The sequence below is a fragment of the Lactuca serriola genome, chromosome 1 (assembly GCF_051521515.1).
Source record: "Lactuca serriola cultivar US96UC23 chromosome 1, Lser_US96UC23_V15, whole genome shotgun sequence".
Taxonomy (NCBI): Eukaryota; Viridiplantae; Streptophyta; class Magnoliopsida; order Asterales; family Asteraceae; genus Lactuca; species Lactuca serriola.
In genome coordinates this window covers 106,793,950-106,804,355 of record NC_136408.1, presented here as the reverse complement: position 1 = coordinate 106,804,355, position 10,406 = coordinate 106,793,950, and the positions used below count along the sequence as shown (strand labels likewise).

The window sequence follows — 10,406 nt, the reverse complement described above, 5'->3', positions numbered from 1 at the left end:
TTCATTAGACATTGAATAGAATAAGGAATCCTCGTGGGAAAGAGGGTATCATCGGATGAGAACCCAACAGATCCCCTCACGAAGGGACTGAGTAGGTTTAAGAATTTACAGCATGCGAGGCGTATTGGGCTGAAGGATGATATTAGTTTTAATGATTAGATAGCTTTCGAAACTTGTAATATTTGAAATGTAATTGACATTTGATGTTTAAATAAAAATGTGTTTTTTATTTACTAGTATGGCACAATCTTATCTCAATCATTTACTATTGTTTCACTTTGCATGTTGATATGTGCATAATTAGTCATATGTTTAACATACATTTTAATTCATTTTTAGCTAATTATGTGCATATTATGGACAAAAGGTACTGAATAATGCTTAAATTATGTTTTCAGTCTAAAAAGGCATGATTGGAAGTAAAAGGAACAAGGAGAAGTAGTCAGAGACCAAAAATTGAAGAACTAAGGAATAACACACTCCTACTCGGCGAGTACCTAAGAAGATTCCCGAAGATAAGCTAAGACTGCTGGTCAAACGTGGATTCCATGCTTCTACTCGGCGAGTTGGGCGATCTACTCGCCGAGTAGCCCCTGTTTTGTGATAACTATAAATACCAAGCCTTTATCCGAATTGGGGACTTTTCTGGCTTTTTGGAAGGTGCATATGCGATTGAAGAAACCTTGGAGGAGCTGAGAAACCCTAGTTTTCAATCCTTTGAAGAATCAAGTCAATCTAGGTGATACAATCCACTTGATCTGAGAGATTAATCATGTTTAGCTTAGTTGAACTTGTTTTTGTGTTTGTTTTTACTGCAACTATGAACTAAATTCATTTTTGTTTCTGTTTGGGGAAGACCAAGTAACTCCTATGGTTTAATTCTTACTTTTTGATTGATTGTTTATTGGTGATCTATTAAATTATGTTCGTTAAAGAACCTTATGCATTAACCACAACTATGTTCTGTTAATTGGAAGACAATTAAGCTGCATGAACATCTCTTAGTTGTTAACCTCATATGTCTATGTGAACACTTTATCATATGTCTAGGATTAATGAACATGAAAATAGAATTAATAAGAAAAATAGGTAAATTCATGTGTGAGCTTGAGTGATGACCATCAACAAGAGGTTAACTAAAGGACCAAATTAGTTAACCATTACAAGTCTAAATTAACCCGAATAAATAACATAGTGAATTGAATTAAATTAGACAACTGGCCACTGTTGAGTTAGTTTGTTCTCTAAGGATTAGTGCAGCGAACGTGAAGATCCCCGTTTGAAGATCCCAAATAAATAACCTAGTGAATTGAATTGAATTAGTTAGTTTGTTCTATTTCAGGACTTTCATGACCAGAGGATCAAACACTCTGCTGGTACCCCCGTTTGAAGATTCCGAATCCGCATTGAAAATGAACAAAGGAAAGGACATGGAGAGCTCGAATACACCTAAGAAGTCACCTTTGTCTAATTTGAAGACTGTTTTTGGGAAGAAAAAGAGCAGCAAATTAGGAGCATCCATTGCCTCTATAGTAATCGAAGATCCGGTTAAGGAATACATCGAGTACGAGACCGAGGAAGAAGAGGAACCTACATACGAGCACGAATCCTATTTCAAGGACGAATTAGCTATCACTGTGGCTAATATCGATGAAGTCCCCATGGGGGAATGGAAGAAGAGGATGCGAGATGACACTGGCCCGGGACTTGTGCAGCCTGCAATTCCCGCAACTGCTACTTTTGAGCTGAAGGGTCATATCCTAGCTTTACTTAAGGAGATCCCGTTCACTGGCAAGGATCAAGAAGACGCCTACAAGCACTTGGATGAATTTAATGATGTAGTTGATTACTTCAATGTTCCCAACGTGCCCCGAGAAACTCAGCTACTTTGCATGCTTCCGGTTACTTTGAAGGGTTCTGCAAAGGATTGGCTCAAGTCACTACCACCCGGAACCATCACTACATGGGCTCAGCTGAAAGAAGAGTTCATTGATCAATTCTGCCAACCATCCAATATATCCAAACTTAAGAAAGCCATAGCCAATTTTGAACAACAAGCTGGAGAGTCACTATATGAAGACTGGGAGCGGTACAAGAGCTTGCTAAGGAACTGCCCACATCACGACCTCAATAGCCAGTAAGAAGTCTCCATCTTTTATGATGGGGTAAATGTTACAACAAGGCAACTACTTGACTCGCAAGGTCCACTCACGAAGAAGCCACCCCCAGTGATAAAACAGCTAATTGAAGAATTCTCTAAGCATTCTAGAGAATATCATAATCCAAGAAATGATGTGACATGGGGATCAACTTATGCAGCTTCAGAAGACTTGTCGGCAGTGATGGCTATGTTGAAAAACATGGATAGGAGGATGGACAAGATGGACCAAACAATACATGCTATACGGGTGGGTTGTGAAAACTGCAATGGGCCTCACCTAACTAGAGACTGTGATTTAGATGAAAATGGCAACAAGAAGGTGCAAGTATGTTACTCAAGTGGGGACCGATATGATGAAGACTGGCGCAAACCAAAGAAAGAGTGGCTCCCTTATGAAGAGTACAAGAAGGCCAAAGAGGAGAAGTTCAGGCAAATAGGAAGAGGTTTTTACCAAAAGGAGGAGCCGGTACAAGAGAGAAAGCCAAGCTTGGAAGAGATGTTTACCAAATTTGTGGTTGCTTCCGAAAAGAGACATAGTGATCATGATGCTGCAATTCAAGAAACAAGAACCATGCTTAGGAACCAGCAAGCATCTATCCATAATATAGAAACGCAGCTAGGGCAACTTGCTCAACAAATCAACCAAAGATCACCGGGCGAACTTCCTAGCAAAACCGAAAATAACCCACGAGGCGCGCACATAGACATAGTCACAACAAGAAGTGGGAAGATAATCACTCCTCTGGCCCCTATTCAGAATGAAGCACCCAAAGAATCACAAGAGGAGGAAGCAGAAAATCAAGCAGAAAATCAAAATCTTCAATCTGACAGCTCTACTCGCCGAGTTCAAAATATGGACTCGGCGAGTCCACTGCCAAATCTGAAGGATCAGGCCCCTGAAAAGCTTTACCAGCCGCCATTGCCATACCCAGCCCGAGCTAAGAAAAAGAAGCAGGAAGAGGAGTACCAGAAGTTTCTAGATCATATCAAGGCTCTTCAAATCAACATACCCTTCATCGAAGCTGTCGTACAAATGCCAAATATGCAAAGTTCCTCATGGAACTTCTCACTAATAGAAGGAAGATGGAGGAAGTGCAGAAGGTAGTCCTCAATGAAAACTGCTTAGCTGCTATGCTAAATAAGCTACCAAAGAAGAAGGGTGACCCGAGGAGCTTAACTTTACCTTGCCAATTTGGTAACTTGGCTACCACGCATGGCTTGGCTGATTCAGGAGCAAGTGTGAATTTAATGCCTTATTCGTTCTTCAAGAAGCTGGATCTCCCGGAACCAAGACCAATTCGTATGGCGATTCATTTAGCAAACAAGACAGTCACTTTCCCAAGAGGAATATGTGAAGACTTATTGGTCAAAGTGGACAAGTTTGTCTTTCCCGCTAATTTCATCATTCTAGACATGGAGGCGGATCCTCAAGTCCCAATCATCCTTGGAAGACCCTTCCTCAACACGGCAAGTGCTATAGTGGACACGAGAGATTCGAAGCTCACTTTGTGGCTAGGAGATGAATCGGTTACTTTTGGGGTGGATCAAGCTATGAAGCATGCAAGGAACAGTGACGACATGGCGTTCTCAATCGACATGCTTGATGAATTGATGGAAGAAGGTGAGGATGAAGATTCCTACATAACCACCATTTTTGATGAAGAATTTGATGTTGAAAAAGACTTACTAGAGATCGAGAGGTTGCTGGAAGAAGCTGAGTATGAAGAACTAATGAAGCAATATGAAGTGTCTACTCGGCGAGTAGGGCCGATATACTCGCCGAGTCCAAGTGAAGAAAAAACAGAATTCGTGAATTCAGCTATAAACTTGCTGAGTACCTTACCTGCACTCGACAAGTCTATCATGAAGATTGAAAAATCAGAGTTAAAGACGCTACCAGATCACTTATAGTATGCTTTCCTTGAAGATGGTCATCAAAAACCAGTGATAATAGCTTTTGACCTCTCTGAATCTGAAAAGGAAGAGCTAGTACAAGTTCTGAAGAAGTAAAAGCGGGCCATAGCATGGAGCATTGCCGACATCAAAGGGATAAGCCCCTCTTATTGTTCTCACAAGATAAACCTAGAAGAAGGAGCCAAGCCTATTGTGCAGCACCAGAGAAGACTAAATCCTAATATGCAAGAGGTGGTCAAGAAAGAAGTGGTCAAGCTTTTAGATGCAGGAATTATATATTCCATTTCTGATAGTCCATGGGTGAGTCCGGTCCAAGTGGTGCCCAAGAAAGGAGGGATGGTGGTCATAACCAACGAGAAGAATGAGCTGATTCCGACACGAACGGTAACCGGTTGGAGAGTGTGCATCGATTATCGCAAGTTAAACGATGCCACTCGTAAAGACTATTTTCCCTTACCTTTTATTGATCAAATTCTAGAACGATTATCAGGCCATAGTTATTATTGTTTTTTGTATGGATTTTCGGGTTATTTCCAAATACCCATAGACCCAATGGACCAAGAAAATACCACATTTACTTGCCCAAGTTGGACATTTGCTTATCGCCGCATGTCATTTGGGTTATGCAATGCACCTGCGACATTTCAAAGGTGCATGACATCCATATTCCACGATATGGTGGAAAAATTCATGGAAGTATTTATGGACGATTTTTCTGTTTTTGGATCTTCCTTACATGATTGTCCCACAAATCTTGACCTAATGCTTGCTAGGTGTGAAAACACTGACTTGGTCCTTAACTGGGAAAAATGTCACTTTATGGTAAAGGAGGGTATAGTTTTGGGCCACAAAGTTTCCAAATTGGGAATTGAAGTGGATAAGGCAAAGATTGACACCATTGCCAAATTACCCCACCAACTAATGTGAAGGGCATAAGAAGCTTTCTAGGACACGCGGGTTTTTACCGGCGATTTATAAAAGATTTTTCTAAAATAACTAGACCTCTAACACAATTACTTCTAAAGGATGCACCATTTAATTTTACTAAAGAGTGTTTAGAGGCATTTGAATTTTTAAAAGAAAAATTGACTAATGCCCCGATCATTGTTGCCCCAAATTGGGATTTACCTTTTGAAATAATGTGTGATGCTAGCGATTTTGCATTAGGAGTTGTCGTTGGTCAAAGGGTTGATAAGCACTTTCGACCCATATATTATGCTAGTAAAACTCTAAATCCGGCCCAAGAGAATTACACCACCACTGAAAAAGAATTATTAGCTGTGGTGTATGCCTTTGACAAATTCCGCCCTTATTTGGTTTTATCCAAAACAACTGTTTTTACTGACCACTCGGCTATCAAGTATTTGTTTGCCAAACAGGATGCCAAGCCAAGATTGATACGATGGGTTCTACTTCTTCGAGAGTTTGATATCGAGATACGCGACAAGAAGGGAATGGAGAATGTAGCAGCCGACCATTTATCGAGGCTAGAAAACCCGTAATTGCAAGAAGATAAAGTTGGAGACGACTTCCCGGACGAGTACATTATGGTGACCGCGGGAGAAGAGCCATGGTTCGCAGATATAACTAATTACTTAGCTACCAAATACATCCCAAAAGATTTTAGCAGTAGAAAAAAGAAGAAATTCTTTTCTGAATTAAAGTATTACTTTTGGGATGAGCCATACCTCTTCCGGAGCTGTGCGGATGAGATCATACGAAGATGCGTGTTCGGGAAGGAAAGCTGTCAGATTATGGAGCATTGTCATAGCGGGCCCACATGTGGACATCATGGAGCACACTACACTGCCAAGAAGATCTTTGACATTGGGTTTTATTGGCCCATGATTTTTAAAGATGCAGCCCAATTTGTCGAAGAATGTGATGTATGTCAAAGAGCGGGGAACATTTCATCCCGAAATGAAATGCCACAACAAAGCATTCAATTGTGTGAAGTATTTGATGTGTGGGGTATCGATTTCATGGGACCATTTCCCATGTCCAAAGGCAACAAGTATACTTTAGTGGCGATGGATTATGTATCCAAGTGGGCGGAGGCACAAGCTTTGCCAACTAATGATGGTCGGGTGGTGGTGCGGTTTTTGAAGAAATTATTTTCGAGATTTGGGGTCCCAAGAGCTCTTATTAGTGATCGAGGCACTCATTTTGCCAATGATCAACTAGAGAAGGTGCTAAGGAAATATGGGGTAACCCATAAATTTTCTACATCCTACCATCCACAAACTAGTGGACAAAATGAAGTGACCAATAGAGCATTAAATATAATCTTGGAGAAATCGGTGGGGAGCAATCGAAAAGAATGGTCGGAGAAACTAGAAGACGCACTATGGGCCTTCTGAACAGCTTTCAAAACACCTATTGGCACTACACCATATAGGCTAGTTTATGGAAAGCAATGCCATTTACCGGTGGAGATCGAGCATAAAGCTTTTTGGGCTTTAAAATTGTGCAACTTCAACATGGAAGAGCTCAAGAATAACCAACTAATGCAAATGAATGCTCTTGAAGAGCTAAGGAATGATGCCTACACTAGCTCTTTAATTTATAAAGAGAAAACAAAAAGATGGCATGATAAAAGGATCAAGGATCATAAAGAGTTTCATGAAGGTCAAAAAGTGTTGCTTTCTAATTCAAGGCTAAAAATTTTCTCGGCCAAACTCAAGTCAAGATGGGATGGTCCTTTTATAGTGAAGAAGGTGTTTCCACATGGTGCTATAGAGTTATTTTCAAAAGATGGTACCCCTTTCAAAGTCAATGGACATAGAGTCAAAAAGTATGAAGAAGGAGTCCTAAGAAATGAAGGCGTGGAAGAATGGTTGTTGCTGGAAGGAACTGCAGCAACGTAGAAGGGTATGAGTCCAGCTAATGACTTCTTAAAAAGAAGCGCTTCCGGGAGGCAACCCAATTTTAGAGTTTGCATTTCTTTTCCCTTTATTTTCTTTTTAATTTCTTAGGGTTTGTTTTATTCTCATTCTTCTTCTAGAAATATGTTTTTAATGATTGCTTGAGGGCAAGCAATGCTTAGAGTGTGGGGTGGTGGCATAAAAAAGATAAGAAAAAATCAATTTTTGTTCAAACTGCATGCTTTACTCGCCGAGTACACCTGATCTACTCGGCGAGTACAAGCCCGAATCCCAAGAAAAACGCGTAAATGCAGTTCTACTCGGTGAGTAGATCTTATCTACTCGGCGAGTAGCCAACTTACACAGACGATATATAATCTGAGACAAAAGGGTTTTCATCCATTTTACCCACACACTCGTCGTGCATAGTCTCCTTCAAGAGATTTTTGTGATTTCTTCGATTTTTGGCTTAATCCTCGACTTTCAAGGGAAAAGGTATGATCTGTACACTTAAAACTCATCAAAGATTCAAGCTTTATCACTGATTTGCCCCCATTTTGTCTAAATTCGGATTTGGGGGTTTCCTCAAATTCTAGGGTTTTGATTTTACCATGAATTAGGAGATGTTAGGAGAAATTTCTTTTGGATCAGTGGTTATTAGACTTAGTACATCAAACCCCTGTGTAAAATTGGGTGTTTTGGACAACCCATATGTGTTTGACAGATTCTGGTCTTGATGTTCATCCTAGTCGCCGAGTAGGATACGAACTCGGCAAGTAAGAGGCTATACAAACCTGTTTTATTCGATTTTAATTTATGGGTGTTGTTTGTTTGTGCTTTCTTAATGTTGTTATGTAGGTACCTGTTGGATTAATGTCTAAGTCCATAACTATAATTGGTAAGACTTGACCCGACCCGACATGCTCCATTTGGGTTGCATGGCATCATGCACTTGGATAGACTATAATGAGAGAAATAAGACACTTATGGTTATTAATATATTATAAGTTCTAGTATATTAATAATAAGAATAATAAGATTATTTAATTAGTATTGATCAAGAATTAATCTAGGATTAATTAAGTGATCAAAAGAAGACTAATTAAATATATGGGTTGATTGTGTAAATCATCCATACTTGTATAGTGGGCTAATGCTCCATGGATAATCAAGTTGGGCTAAAACCCATAGGATGGTCCATGGATGCTCCATGGTGTATTTGAACCCATGGATCCAAGGAAATGGAAAGTCATGACAATTAGGGTTTACCCTAATTGTAACACTATATAAAGATCTTATTATTGACAAAAATCGGCGACTAGTATGATCTAGAGAGGGCTAGCCAATTTTCATGAAGTGTATAATTCTCTCAAGTTATTCCAAGTGTATTTGGTGTTGTGTGAACCATTTGAGGTGTCACACTTGGGGCACTAGGCACCCAAGCTTCATGAAGACTTTCTACATCAAAGAGGTATGTATTCTATCTTGTTACATTCATTGTTTTGTATGCTAGATTAGGATAATACCTTGGAAGTTCTTATTTGCATGTATAATAGAGAAAACATAGATCCAAGGTATTTAGGGTTGCATGTACACTTAGGAGTGTTAGAATGCTCTTAACCCAACAGTGGTATCAGAGCCTAGGCTTGTTTTCTTGTTATACTTGCAAAAGAAGCTGGAAAATCGAGTTTCTCGCCGAGTCCATGTATGGACTCGCCGAGTCCAAGGCAAAAAGCATCCAACTCGCCGAGTTGGTTCGTGCACTCGACGAGTTGGACCCCCAGACAACACAAATTCGACTTTTTTGGCTGGAATTGGACTAGGAACATTACCATAAGATGTTTTTGGACTTATAAACTTGTTTTTGATGTGGTAATGTTCATGCTAATCCAATTTCAAAGATAATTGTCAACAGATTCATGTTTTGTATTAGTTTAAGTTTTAGACTAATTACATGAAAAAAGTTTGATTTGAATTATCTTGTTCTTATGAGTTGCTTAGATTAATAGAAAAGTTGAGTGAAATAGTTGTTTTCAACCCAAATTAATCTAAGAGTTGATTCTAAAATGTGTTTTTGTAACTTGTCCTCAAGTTATATGAAAAGTCACATTTAAGTTTCATAAAACTCATAAAAGTTGGCAAAGGTTACAAAATGAAGAGTCTAGTTCTAATTAAATGGTGTTATGATTCCATAATTTGTCCTCAAGTTATGGAGGACCAAGAGTCTCTTCATTAAATAATAAATTAAAAAAAAGGTGTCACCTTAATTAATTCCATAAGTTATAAAATAAAGAAAAGTTAATTCTTTTATTAGTTTAAAGTCTTCCATAACTTGTCCTCAAGTTATGGAACTTGAAGAGTTTTTGGATTAAAACTACTTTAAACACGTAAGTTAAGAAATTAATTAGTTTTGAATAGTTTCAAAACTTTCCCTCAAGTTTTGGAATTTGAAAAGTTTTCACTTAAGAATACTTTAATTCCAAGTTAGCCTTTAGAATTTTAAAGAGTTAAAATTCAACCCTTATACTTTATAATATTATAAGTTAATAATATATATATATATATATATATATATATATATATATATATATGTATGTATAAGAGTAAAGTCAGTCTTACCGTTAGTACGCCTCATTCACGAAGCCGGTCTATAAGGTGGGTATAAGGTTGTTGCCTATAAAATGGCAACTTAATGGGTGTCCACTCTCACCCACCGCTTACTTGACTGGTGGAGGGTCGTTAGCCGAACGGGTTTGACATGACTAGAATTCTCCCTTCATTAAAAGTATTAATGATAAATACTAAGTAACTAAACTCTTATTAATACCCAATCTTAGTTACTTAGGAAAATGTGAATAAGGTGCTAATCCATGAAATTACACTTTGCACTTTATTTTAAGTCGGTTAGTGGAGCGTGTGTGGTTAACAGGCACACTAACTCGTATTTAACAAGGTAGGCAAAGGGTAACTTAATGTTTATCATAGTATCGGTGGAGCGTGTGTGGTTAACCGGCACATCGATTGAGGGGTAAACACTTAAGGGGACCAAGTAATTTGCATGGTTACTTCACACCTTGTTTTGTGATCCTCGGCATCCCAGTCACAAAACCTGAAGGGCACACTCGAGATTGAAACATGCCATTGAACAGTTCAATGAATCTCAAAGATCTAGGAGTTTCAAATCCAATTAAAACCTAATAATACATTTCGTTTATCTTGGTGGAAATTGGTGAATCGTCATTCACCTACTTTCAAATATTTTATAGCTTGGATTACGGCATCCCTCTTCTAAGTTATAAAATAGTTTGTAGGGTCCTAGCCTTAATATTTCATATTGGGTGTCATATTAAGGACTTAAAATCAACTATCTTGAATATCTCCCAAAAAGATGTCTGGTTTAGACATTTATGATCTTCCCAAATCTCTTGAAACAAACTTTCCTAATGAAGATGATGTCCCATGGATAT

The 10,406-nt window shown here is 38.7% G+C and overlaps 1 non-coding gene across 1 annotated transcript; it reads right to left on the bottom strand.

The window, feature by feature from the left end:
- Positions 1–2,021: 2,021 nt before the first annotated feature.
- Positions 2,022–2,128, bottom strand: LOC145080746 (small nucleolar RNA R71). The gene has a single exon (XR_013695333.1). It is a non-coding gene; the product is annotated as a small nucleolar RNA R71 (small nucleolar RNA).
- Positions 2,129–10,406: the final 8,278 nt, after the last annotated feature.